The following is a 10,000-nucleotide window of genomic DNA, read 5'->3' on the forward strand; positions in this document are numbered from 1 at the left end:
TATATATATGTCTATATAGAGATAGACATATAGAGATAGAGATAGATATATAGATATAGAGATAGATAGATACATAGAGATATATAGATAGATAGATAGAGAGAGGTAGATAGATAGATAGAGATGATAGATATAGAAATAGTTTTACGTATATAGGGCCTTGTGAGAGACTAGATACGTAAACGGAACAATTGAGGGATTTCAAGAGGGAATTGCTTGAACTTACCGTAAACTGATAGTTATGATTTTTCTTTCTTTAGAGGGAAGGTCGCCAGAAAACTCAGCTCGTTACTTTAAAACTATTTATTTACAAAAAGGCCCGTGCTGGCCTGGAGAAAAGTTAAATGATATTGGCCCCCACGTTGGGGCTTATAGTCTCATTCAAGTCAAGCTGATTTTCATTCACTTGGGTTAATGCACACTTGCGGACAGAGAGACGGCACGTGACTCATGGACTTTGGGTTAGAATCCCAAAGATTAAACGACAATAAAGAAAAAATGACTTCTTGCTTTGATTAATTAATTCTCTAATACTGGGGAGAAGGAACTTTTAAGGTTTCACTGAAGTATGCAATGACTCCATTGGTCTGGGACGATCACACAAGGGGAAGCATGCGGCCATGAGGCAGTGAGAGGGAACAAAGGGATGAATTCCTTTTGTTGCTGGAAATTGATTGGGAGAATGAGTATCACAATGATAATAGGTTGGGAGAGACTGGCAATATGCTGTTCCACAAGACGTACCTGGATGTCGTGTTCAGTGTGGACCTTTGAAGAAATGTGGCTCTTTGTAGGAAAGTATGGGGGCCCCTTTGTCTGAGGCCTGGGTCATCGGCGCGCCACTCACGCCCTGGGTAGGCCTAAAGGAAGGCAGGTAATTTGGCCTCTGTCCGAGATCACGTCTCGCAGCCGACTGAGACAGAATTCAGTTGGGTTGCTTGGGGGTTGGAGGTCAGCTTAACCCCCCACGATCAAAGGCAAATCCTGGAAAACAAGCATACAGCCAGCAGAGGGGTCACAGGAAAGAGAGCTTAAGGTATAGGTCTAAGAAGTACCAATCTGCCTACACCCTTCCCTTTTGAGATACGTCCCTACAGCTGATAGAACTCTTTTCCCCCAACTGGGGAACTTCCTATCTCTAGCTGGCGGGTTTTGGGTTTCCCGCGGTTACTAAAAATCAGCTGATATTCTAAAGAAATGGCTGCCGTTTTCCAAATAAAATTATTATTAGTTGAATTGCGGGGTAGAACGAACGATCTATAAACGTCACAGCTCCCCCTGTTAAGAAGGCATTCACTCCCTTTCGGGTGTGAAGGTCTTGGCTTAAATAAATTGATCGTCTCGACTACCCCGTTCTCCTACTCCAACTTGAAGTTTTTTGAGCAGCGATACAGCTAACTACAGTGGCCTACCTAACTTATAGGCAAAGATGCTAAGTGTACTACTTAATTTAGTGATGTAGTCCTAGCCTATTAATAACTACGGGTTGTCTTGTGACGACAGTCTACTCTACCCCTAGATAAGGTTACTTGAAAATTCTACTTGCTACTAACCTAATGCCCTGGTACTAAATCATTAGCCTAACCTACTCAATACAGTTAAATGAAGACGCAATCATTCCAGAGTGTGGTACGCACAGCAGTAGTTCAGCGACGGAACTGTTAAAATACATAATGAGAGGTAATGATGCGTGGGGATGATGAGTGGTTAATTTACCAGGAGGGAAATGCAATGAGGTAATTATATTTAAGTGAGGGTTAGTATTACAATGGCTAGGGGTTAGAGGGTTAGTGCTACTGGCAGAGATCAGGCTGGCTACCTTCTCTGGGTAGGTGCCAGGATCATTCTGCAAATGAATGCGACACTGTACCTCGGGCACAGGTGTCAGGAGAGCATGTGGCTCTTTTGTGTTAGTTTGTTAATGACGTCCCTTCTTCTTCTTCTTCTTATTCCTCCAGGACCTGGCTATACCAGTCCTTGGAGTAGACGGAGGCACCGACTCTGGGGAAAGGCCAGAAACGCCGGCAGGAGCAGAGGCAGTGGTAGCCTGAGGGATTGCAGGAGAACACCCTACTTCGGTCTCTGCAGCAACCGTCGTAGAGGTGGAACCTACTGCAGGGGAGGCCCTCACTCCGGCTGCTGCGGCAACCGTCGTGAGGGGAAAACTCCAGGCTGACTCCTGGTCGGGCAGTTCCTGGTTTTCCAGAGGAGGTACAAAGGTAAGGTCTGCCGGAGGTTCATCCTCGGGCGACAGAGGTAAGGATGAAGAAGAAGGAACTAGTGATTGTTCCATGGGCTGTGGTAAGCTCCCATGCCTGTTGGAGGATCTCCTGTAGGAGGATCCTTGGGTAGGTTAGGCGCCGGCACTAGCTCGGGGCCAGGCGCAGAAGTCAAGTTCTGTGGTGGCTCTACGTCCAGGCTGGACGGAGCTTGGCACTGCTCAGTGCTGCCAAGTGGCACTGGCAGAGAGTTGAGGTCGACTGGACCTGTGACGGGTACCGGAGGTGCAATACCTCTCAGCGTGCCCTTAGAAATGGGAGACAGAGGCTCCTGTCTCTTGTTGAAGGCTAGGCCTTGTGGAAAATGGACAGTGTCCGCTGCTGGTAGTTTGCTAGGGCACCTAGGCCAATTAGTAGAGTGCCCTATTACGTTACAGGTTTTGCAACGGAAAACTGCGAATGGTCAATCTCCCTCCTTGGTAACGGGGGAGACGGTTGTGGACGTACTTCCTGGAGAAGTAGAATTGCGAATGACTCCGTGCTTTGGAGTGGGTTGACGTGGGGTTAGGGCCCCTAGGTTTTTTGGAATGCGAGGGAGACTTCATGTCTTGCCCTAGGAGGAGGTCATAACCTCCTGGGATGTAGCTTGCAACTGCAAGGTACAAACCTTGGAGAAATGAGGTCGGGTGACTCTCAATTGCACGGTTGGAAGGATCAGCTTGATATGGTTGATACCTTCGATGGTGATTAGTTGTCGTCTATCGACGGTAGCCCCTCGGGGGATTCTGTCTTCCCGTATCAGGGAGATTTGAGCGCCAGAGTCGTCGTAGGCTCTGACGTGGCTTGGCTGATAATGGCTTTGGAGGGGTGCGACGGTTATAGGGCCCTTAGCTGGGGGTCCTAGAGAAGAAGGATTGGTGACGGCCATTGCGATGGCCGGAATATTGTGGTTCGCGCACCCTCCGTAATTTTTCAGACATGTTTGACCCTTGCGGCCACGTCTCGGCAGAACTTGTTCCAGAACCTCTTCCGTGGCACTGGATGATAAGGCCGAGATGGCCCACAGGTTGCGAATCTGCGGAGTCACCAAGGCTGGCAGTGTGCTCTGGCACAGGTGAAGAGTCCTCTCTGGCAGTGATGTGACGTGGGGAGGTTAAGGAAACCTCCGTTGAATCATCCTCGGAAGCAAGTCCGGGGTTAACTGGTGGGCTTACCTCTTCCAAAGTGGAGGAGGTAGGCGGTAAAAATGGTAAGAGGCTGAGATGATGCGGGAGAAACGTCTGGCTCTGACACTGGGTCAGGGCCAGGTTCACAAATAAAAGGGATGTCTGGGACATCGGAGGCACTAGCCTCTGAATCTAAAATTGAGGGTTGATTATGAGGCATGCTGCAGGGATCCAGTGCATCTGGTAGTGGGAGCTGCGTCCAGGGGAGATACGGCTTTAGTAGATCTCGGCCCAATATCACCTGATAAACATCATGGAATTGGTCAACTACGGCCAGGCGGCACAATGTGGTTTCCTTGGTCACCTGGTCCAGAAAGGGCATTTTTACATTCAGAAGGACCGAAGGAACAGAATAGAGGTTACCGTCAATCCATTCAAACTGAATTTCTTCGTTCGTCTGGATTTTGGCACCCCTAGGCAATGCCTTTTCTGGAAATAAGGGAGACCTGGGCTTCGGTGTCGGCCATGACTTGTACCCACTGATAGGCCGTAGGAGACTGTTCATCAGGCAGGGCTACATGGTAGCCTTGGAGAAGTTCACCCTGGAAGCTCTCCTCCCAAGGTAGAGGACCGACTTGGGCACTGGTCGGAATCCACAGCCATGACCCACGCACACAACAAGTGGTGCAGAACCTCCGCAACCACCTCTTACCGGAGTCCAGCTCATGGTCTGGGGGCTTGGAAACTAGCAGAGTGATTGCGTCATCTAGGAGAGCTAGCTCATGCTTTCTCTCTTCTTCTCTTTTCTTCCTCTCTGCTTCTCTTTCTTTTCTCTCTGCTTCTCCGGCTTTCTCCGCTTTCTCCCTCTTCTTCTCTTCGTTCCCTTTCTTGCAGGCGCGCAGCAGCCTGCTGCGCCTTTATCCACTGGTCAAGTGCTGGTCCAGTGTAACCGGCCTCCTTGCCCAGAGTTATGAGGGCTCCGAGCTTCTCTAGCTCTCTGGCAAAGAAGTCGCGGGAAGCAGGGGAAGACATTTCCCTTAGGCTACAGTAGAGGCTCGGAAGAAATGAAAATAATGGCCAGGAAAGGGTACTGAATGGAATAGGAGTGCCTACTGTGGAAAGTGGCACTCACTTGGAAATGGGTTCTGCAATGTGGTAATGAAAAGTGAAAAGACTGGGTGCTCGGTGGCACTTTGTGAATGGCACCTTCTGCTGAGGTGAAAAAATCGAATGAAGTGTGCTGTGTACGTCACACTTACGGGCGTTCCCAACTTGGGAGACGTTGGAATGGGCTACCTGTAGGTCCAATACAGGTGCACGGCACTTATGAGGAGGCGTTCCTTGGTTCAGTGATCCAAAATGGCGGATACTCTATAATGAATGAGCGTTCCGTAGGACGGAACGCAGGTATAGGGCTACCTGTACGTCTGTACAGGTGCGCGGCACTTATGAGGAGGCGTTCCTTGGGCAGCACTAGTAGTGCTGGTATTGCGGCACTTCGGGAGGCGTTCCCTTGATTGGTCCGAGGTCACTGACCCTTGTACACGGACATTAATGAATTGGGCGTTCCGTAAGGACGGACACGCAGGTTTGTCAGCACTTAGGGCTGGTATTGCGGCACTTCTGGGAGGCGTTCCCTTGTTGAGTGTTCCGAAGGATCACTGACCCTTGTACACGGACACACTAATTATTTGGGCGTTCCGTAAGGACGGACACGCAGGTTTAATGGCTACCTGTACAGGTGCAATGGCATTTATGGAGGCGTTCCTTGGAGCACTGGTATCGTGCTGGTGTGTCCCGGACACTACATGCAGTATACTTAAATATACTGAAGTGAAATGGCACTGCTCATGGCAGAGTGTAATGGTGGATGAGAGAAAGTAAAAGGTGGGAGTACTTCAGCAGCCAGTCGATGGACAGTGTCAAGAATTAGTGGCACTGTGAAATGGTAAGACCTGACGTGCACTGGTGGTGGCCAGTCCTAAACTGGTAACGACTTCCCTGTCTGGCAAGTAATGAATTGCGTGGGCACACTGTGCGAATTGTGCTTGCGGTATCGCAAGTCTTTCGTGATAAAGAAAATGAAAAGACCACTCGGGCAACGACAGGTAATGGAAATTCTAGAAATGCTCAGTCCCTCGCTGAAGTACTCGGGTAAATGAAATAAATAAATGCTTGCAAACTGCATGGACACATGCGCGTACGTATCACGCTGTGTAAATGAAAGACACAAGAGACTAAAATAATGTTAATTCTGCATGCTATAATTAATGGTAAGATGTAGCACTCTTGGCTTCGTGAATACTGGGTTCTGGTTCTCTCTCTCTCTCTCTCTCTCTCTCGGAGAGGGTGAAAATAATATATGAATGAACTCCCTTATATTTGAATTGAACTACTAATGTTAGTTTAATATGACGCAACTTGCGTTAAATGATTTACTTACGTTAACGTTTTTAATGAAAGAATTGCTTTTGGATAACGTTTTATGAAAATGATAACGCGCTCGTGGTGAACGATTTTTACGTTAATGTAGCGGCTCGCGCTTACGAAATGATTTGCGTTTCAATATGAATTTTACAACGACGCGTTTTACGTTAACAAATTCTTGTGATTTACTCTACTTGAGATTTATGTTAACTTTAGGTAAGATTACTAGGTCCCCGTTAAAACGTGAAATGACGTAAGGATTTTAAAACGATGTTAGCAAACAATTGTAAATGAGGTTACGTTAAGTGCGAAGTGAAATGGAAACTTCGCTCAGCGCGCGAGTGAGCGATGCGAGGGGTGAAACATGTGAGGAGAGCTGACCAGCGCGGGCGAATCAGCTGATTCTCTGTAAATGCGAAGGCAATTTACAACACAAAATACTACTTTCTTATTCAAGGCGAATTACGTTAATTTTTCTGGCAGGACGATAGATACTAGTACCAAGATCGATATTATTTACGTTAAAACTTTGAGACTTACGTTACTTTGCTTAAATTGTTTAGGTAATGTTTAAAGGGATAAAAACATGGCTGCCGCTGTGAATGAGACGAAGGTTGGTTGAGACCGCGCAGGCGCGAGAGAGCGCGAAGCTGAATTAGCCGAGAGGTAAGCGGTTACCAACACTTGGAATGAAAACTAAGTTAAAATGGATTCCCTAACATATCACAGACAAAAGAATTGTACACTTCTTTTGCCGTAACTATTAGTAAAACACTCCTAACTAGCTAGGCTTTCAAACACAGCAATAAACCCTGGCAAAGCACTTCCTAGTTTTGATCTGGTTCTTTCTGGCATCTATCTGCACACGTGTTCGTGAGAGCTCCTACGAGGACAGCACAAAGTAACAGAAAATTCGCGGGGCAAATTGTTTGCTCGCCGCTAAAATAAAGCTCTGGCGCGTTCGCCGTTACAATAATAAGATTTCTACCTACGCTCTTTTAAACACTTCTACAATAAAAATACTTAAACGTACCTTAAGCTAACATAGGTTATAAATAATCATATTAATGAATGGAATACCTTACCGTGAGTCAGTGTGTCTTCTTTCCCTGCAAGTGTGCTTGATTTACGCTTTCTAAAATAATTTACAGTTTACGTTTTACAACGGATAACGCGATTTACAAGCTTTTTAAGCAAGCTAGGTTCAATCCTGGCAAGGTCGCCAATGTTACGTATATAGGGCCTTGTGAGAGACTAGATACGTAAACGGAAACAATTGAGGGATTTCAAGAGGGAATTGCTTGAACTTACCGTAAACTGATAGTTATGATTTTTCTTTCTTTAGAGGGAAGGTCGCCAGAAAACTCAGCTCGTTACTTTAAAACTATTTATTTACAAAAAGGCCCGTGCTGGCCTGGAGAAAAGTTAAATGATATTGGCCCCCACGTTGGGGCTTATAGTCTCATTCAAGTCAAGCTGATTTTCATTCACTTGGGTTAATGCACACTTGCGGACAGAGAGACGGCACGTGACTCATGGACTTTGGGTTAGAATCCCAGATTAAACGACATAAAAGAAAAAATGACTTCTTGCTTTGATTAATTAATTCTCTAATACTGGGGAGAAGGAACTTTTAAGGTTTCACTGAAGTATGCAATGACTCCATTGGTCTGGGACGATCACACAAGGGGAAGCATGCGGCCATGAGGCAGTGAGAGGGAACAAAGGGATGAATTCCTTTTGTTGCTAGGAAATGATTGGGAAGAATGAGTATCACAATGATAATAGGTTGGGAGAGACTGGCAATATGCTGTTCCACAAGACGTACCTGGATGTCGTGTTCAGTGTGGACCTTTGAAGAAAATGTGGCTCTTTGTAGGAAAGTATGGGGGCCCCTTTGTCTGAGGCCTGGGTCATCGGCGCGCCACTCACGCCCTGGGTAGGCCTAAAGGAAGGCAGGTAATTTGGCCTCTGTCCGAGTCACGTCTCGCAGCCGACTGAGACAGAATTCCAGTTGGGTTGCTTGGGGGTTGGAGGTCAGCTTAACCCCCCACGATCAAAGGCAAATCCTGGAAAACAAGCATACAGCCAGCAGAGGGGTCACAGGAAAGAGAGCTTAAGGTATAGGTCTAAGAAGTACCAATCTGCCTACACCCTTCCCTTTTGAGATACGTCCCTACAGCTGATAGAACTCTTTTCCCCCAACTGGGGAACTTTCCTATCTCTAGCTGGCGGGTTTTGGTTTCCCACGGTTACTAAAAATCAGCTGATATTCTAAAGAAATGGCTGCCGTTTTCCAAATAAAATTATTTAGTTAATTGCGGGGTAGACGAACGATCTATAAACGTCACAATAGATAGATGATAGATATATAGAGATAGATAGATACATAGAGATATATAGATAGGATAGATAGAGATAGGATAGATAGATAGATAGAATAGATAGATAGATTATAGAAGGATAGATAAAGATAGATAGATAGATAGAGACAGATAGATAGAGAGAGATAAATAGATAGAGATAGATAGATATAGAGATAGATAGATAGATAGAGATAGATAGATAGAGAGAGAAAGATAGAGATAGATAGATAGAGATAGAGATAGATAAAGATAGAGAGAGAGAGGGAGAGAGAAGAGAGAGAGAGAGGAGATAGAGATAGATAGATAGAGATAGAGATAGATAAAGATAGAGAGAGAGAGGGAGAGAGAGAGAGATAGAGATAGATAGATAGATAGAGATAGATAGATATAGATATATAGAGATAGAGATAGAGATAGAGATAGATATATATATATATATATATATATATATAATCTATATATATATATATACAAATAAACGAGACATGATGAGGTGAAGCACTAGTACTATAGGCACTAGTGCTCCTCTCTGCTACTACCAAAAAAGCTCTAAGGATTTTCATTTTCATTCCATTCTTGACCCTTCGTGTCTAATCCTGCGCCAATATATGTGATGAAATTAATTAATCCATTAATTTTGAGAGAGAGAGAGACTGATATGTTAGAAACCGCAGAAAACCTCTCTGTGCGGTTGGCAATCGCCTCTCTGATCAAATCAGTCACATATGAGGCCACTTTGATCAACTCTATATCTTTTTTTAAACTCACTGTCATCATACACATCGAATATATCCAGTCTTGGACTAAAATTCCTCGGGCGGCGAACGCGGTGTTCTTGTTCGTCTGCCATGTTTACAGTCTGTGACTACCGCTACGAGAAACTCCTAAGTACTTAGGGAGACCCCTTCACCACTCTTAAATCTCGGCCTGGAGATATGAGGTACTCATAGCGCGTAAGAGGCTTCGTAAAATTCTCTTAAAAATTTTCATAACTTTAAGAGTGTTTTAATGAGTTAAGAGTACTCTTAAGGATTTGCGAGCTTTGATAAATACGGGCCCAGGTCCAGTAGGTTAAATGCGAAAACTGAATGTAGCAAAACTCTATACTGATAATATTCACAGTAATATTGGAAAATGGAAAACCAGTAATAACAATAATCGTAGAAATTATAATAATAATGGCAGATTCTGCAGATGACACTTTGCAAAAGTAGAAATCAAGTCATTTAGGGAACAAACGCTTCATTTTCTCATCTTCCCCACAATTTAGATGATCTTGCCTCACTGCTCAGGATGCTTTGTATGAGCGAATTGCTGCCGTTTCTCACTCGGGTTATCAGAGTGGACATTGTTCGCCTTACAATGATCTTTAAATTAACTAGGCGGTTTTCTGTGAACTTCTGCGCGGGGGAGTGGTAGCGAGAAGTGTTTGTGAGGCGTCTCAGAATGTCATTAGGAACAACAGTGAAAAGTCTCATGGTCTCTTGGGTATAGTTCGTCCAAAGGGAACACCCATATATATACTGCAGCAGTACGAGCGGAAAAGCAGCTGTTTCGTGTATCGGTGACAGAAGGCAAACCTCCTTGCAATCATGTTGCCAGTTGCACATAGTTCACGACGCCTCTGTTTTATGTCTCCCTTATCTTAAATGTCTGTCTGTGTTTGTGTACACCACATATTTACTTTTATGAATACTTGAAAAGACAGCATATATATATATATATATATATATATATATATATATATATATATATATATATATATATATGTGTGTGTGTGTGTGTGTGTGTGTGTGTGTGTGTGTGTGTGTGTTCCCCAACA

The 10,000-nt window shown here is 44.9% G+C and overlaps 1 long non-coding RNA gene across 2 annotated transcripts in view; it reads right to left on the reverse strand.

Annotated features, from left to right (window-relative positions):
- The window catches only part of LOC135225005 (uncharacterized), a 604,582-nt gene that overhangs the window by 336,482 nt on the left and 258,100 nt on the right, over positions 1–10,000 (reverse strand). The window lies entirely within an intron of this gene.

This window comes from Macrobrachium nipponense, chromosome 12, assembly GCF_015104395.2.
Source record: "Macrobrachium nipponense isolate FS-2020 chromosome 12, ASM1510439v2, whole genome shotgun sequence".
Classification (NCBI taxonomy): Eukaryota; Metazoa; Arthropoda; class Malacostraca; order Decapoda; family Palaemonidae; genus Macrobrachium; species Macrobrachium nipponense.